The following is a 3,560-nucleotide window of genomic DNA, read 5'->3' as shown; positions in this document are numbered from 1 at the left end:
AACAATTCAAAAGAAGTCGAGTTTAGAACTTTACATCTTAACTCTTACTTTGTTTTGTGCTTTGTTTTTTGTCCTTTGTTTTCTGTTTTTGAGATGAAGCTTCGCTCTTGTTGTCCAGGCTAGAGTACAATGGTGCCATCTCGGCTCATGGCAACTTCTGCCTCCTGGGTTCAAGCAATTCTCATGCTTCAGTCTCCTGAATAGCTGGGATTACAGGCATGTGCCACTAATTTTTGTATTTTCAGTAGAGACGTGGTTTCACCATGTTGGTCAGGCTGGTCTCAAACTCCTGACCTCAGGTGATCCACCTGCCTTGGCCTCCCAAAGTGCTGAGATTACAGGCATGAGCCACCGCAGCCGGCCTTAACTCTTACTTTGTATGTTGACTTTAGAAAGCACAGATATACACTGTAGACAGCTTGACTGAGATTGCTCACATACCAGAATTCTCTATTGAGAATCAGGTGTCATTGTGGGTAGAATCAGAAGTAAGCAACCAACATTTACTGAGCCCCTAACAGTGCCAGACGTTAGACTACCTTTCTTACAGAGAGCACTGCAGATATGAAATGAACTTCACATAGATCACACATGGATGTGGAAATGAACTCATTCATTAGACTGAATGCCCATAAGGTAAATCATTTCAGACAGTACAATATCTTCAGCTCCATCTCATTCTTTTTTCATTCTATTGAGAAATAAACATTCATTCCAGCTGCCAGCTTCTGGATTTGTCTGGAGTGTTGCAGACCCGAGTGGAATCAGCCTGGGTTCCCATCGATTTCTTTCTTCAGGAACTAAGCTTGTGTTCCTCTTCTCCTCCCTCCTCTCAGAAACTACTGAGCCCTCTCTCTCTTTACTTGCACCATCCCCTCTCCCCACCCACAAGCCCGACTATGAAATGGGATGTCACCCTACTTTTGCCTCCCCTTCCAGCACATATATTCATTTCATCTTAAATTGTTTCTGCTAATCACTTTGGGAAACAGAGATAATTAAAATCATAAGCATGAAGGGAAAAAAATGAAATCATAAACATGAAGGGATTCAAAATCTCATCATTGGCCTGAAGCTGTGCTTCCTGGAGCACTCTTTATTCTACATCTGAAATTATAACTAAGCACAGTTGGGATTCTGCCCCTCTTCCCCCACTGTCTCAGCTAATTTAATTCTGGGTCCTATTCGTTGATTGAATTAAATCCTACCGATGTCATGAAAACATCCAATGTTTCCCTGCTCCAAGTGCTCAACTCACAACTCTGAGGCCCACCAAGAGGTCCCTGCTGAGGTACCAGCTATTTCCTCTGTAAGGCGGTAATCTCCAAGGTAAACAATCCACCAGCACCTAGTACCTCTCCTTACCCTGCCTCCTTGGAAGAAAGGAAAAAGAGAATTTAGCAGAAAAAAAATTCCTAAAACCCTAACAAAGTATCCCAGCCCCTTTAGACAGACCTATGTACCCATCTGTCATAAGTAAACCCATACAACGATAATGTTGCCATGTCTTTAAAAATTCGTGAGTTCCAGCCAAGCGCAGTGGCTCATGCCTGTAATCCCAGCACTTCGGGAGGTCAAGGTAGGTGGATCATGAGGTTCAGGAGATTGAGACCATCCTGACCAACAAGGTGAAATCCCATCTCTACTAAAACTACAAACGTTAGCCAGGTGTGGGGTGCATGCCTGTAATCCCAGCTACTCAGGAGGCTGAGGCAGAGAATTGCTTGTACCTGGGAGATAAAGGTTGCAGTGAGCCAAGATCAGGCCGCTGAACTCCAGCCTGGCGACAGAACTACACTCCATCTCAAAAATAAATAAAAATAAAAATCCCTGAACCCTCAATTTGTCTCCCCTATTCACTCAATTGAGTCATTATCTTTCCAAGCTGGACACATAGGAGCTATATTTTCCTCTTTCCTCATCCTTTCCATTTGATCTGTGGTCATCCCTCATTCCCCTACTTATTTTATCGCCCCCTTTTATCCTCACACTTTTTCTCTTGTGTGTTGAATGTATTTGCTAGTTACATGTTAATCACCCTTGAATTATCTTGAAAGAAACTGATACCGGCTGATGTTTCAAAGATTGACTTTCTATACCTGTTCTGTACTTTCATTTTAGTGATCATTTATTCTATTGTTTTAGGTTAATACTGTTGTTTTCATACCTTAAATAACTTTGCTTCCCACAAAGTAGAGGGTTTTGTTTTGTTTTGGTTTTTTTAGCATTTCTTATTTAACGCTTTATAAACACAATAACCTAGGAAAAGGGGTTACTTTACATCTACCTTCCACTCCTGCAGCTTTGATTCCTGGCACACAGCATGAAAAGCAAGCAGAGGAACACAGCAGTTAGCAACTTTCACCACTTTTCACCTGTTCTTCCCCATTATTGAATCTATCTAAGGAAGACATCACTGTGACTGCCGGGAGATGTCAGGCCTCAAAAGGGAAGTTGAAAATTATGTAAGAAATGAGCCCAGTGACCTCCATTTCCTTGCCTCCTTGGTAAATAATTTGTGGTTTTCCAAAACTGGAGGCATATTTTAGAGTTCAAGCAAGCTTGGCAGTAAATTGTCCCAAGGCTCATAAAAATGTGCACACGGGGTTTTGCAGACACCAAATCAAATAACTAAAGTGAAGTGAAACCAAAACAGAGCAGATGCGTGTATGCACAGGCATATCCCAGTCCCAGAACTGCAGACAGAGTTGTCTGTCTTTTACGGTGTAACATAAATTCTAGAATATTAAACAGTTCAGTGGTAGGGAGGTGCAAGTCGCTCTTCCTTTAACCTCCAAAATATTTCTAACATCCAGTTTTGACTGCTTTCATCAAAGAGATAGCTCATGGGTTACAACTTCGAACTTTGGAACAATTCAGAGTTTAGCAAAGCCATTGTCCTCTGCTTCTTGTCTTCTGCATGTGCTGAGAGGATTGGGAAGGGAAGTCAGCGCTGTTAGTAAAGAAACTGAGGACAGAGGTGGGGCAAGCAAAGACACATGCTCTGGTGTTGGAAAAAAAGAGACACAAACTTGAGGATCCTAGCAGGCTCCAGATCATAGGGATTAAGAAGAAATTGGCTCAAACTTAAATACTAAGTGTTCACTTCTATTTCCCTTCTGAATAAATCAGTAAGGGGATTGTGCCAATACCCTCCAGCAGTTAGCAGAAGAGTCCCAACTAGAATACAGAACTTGAGACGGTAAGTTCACTGCTCAGTGGACATATACCCAGATCACAAAGCCTTACAAATAGGGCTTTCTACATCCTCCCAGACCCTCCTACGTTTTTTTTGTTTGTTTGTTTGTTTTTTCCCCCTCAAAGCGCCTACCTGAATGATCCTCTTCAAGAGAAACCAGGTCATAAGTCTTGTTCTCTTCTCTGCTGCAACCATGCAATGGACCTTGAAATCACTCAGAGCGAGAACCAGAGCCTCACAGTGCCCTCCAGGGTGTCCACCATCTGCTGAGCTTACACCTCCACCCGCCCTGCCACCCTCACCTCTCAGGTCCCTCCAGCTGAACCCCTTTTTCACTCTGTCCCAACCGGATGGGGCTCAT

The 3,560-nt window shown here is 42.9% G+C and overlaps 1 long non-coding RNA gene across 1 annotated transcript in view; it reads right to left on the bottom strand.

The window, feature by feature from the left end:
* The window catches only part of LOC105549185, a 5,398-nt gene extending 2,634 nt beyond the window's left edge, over positions 1-2,764 (bottom strand). The window contains exon 1 of the long non-coding RNA XR_001007510.1: positions 2,288-2,764. This is a non-coding gene — a long non-coding RNA (uncharacterized LOC105549185). The remainder of the gene's footprint in view (positions 1-2,287) is intronic.
* Between the last annotated feature and the right edge of the window lie 796 nt (positions 2,765-3,560).

Source organism: Mandrillus leucophaeus, unplaced genomic scaffold (assembly GCF_000951045.1).
Source record: "Mandrillus leucophaeus isolate KB7577 unplaced genomic scaffold, Mleu.le_1.0 Scaffold430, whole genome shotgun sequence".
Taxonomy (NCBI): domain Eukaryota; kingdom Metazoa; phylum Chordata; class Mammalia; order Primates; family Cercopithecidae; genus Mandrillus; species Mandrillus leucophaeus.
This window is presented reverse-complemented; position numbering and strand designations above follow the sequence as displayed.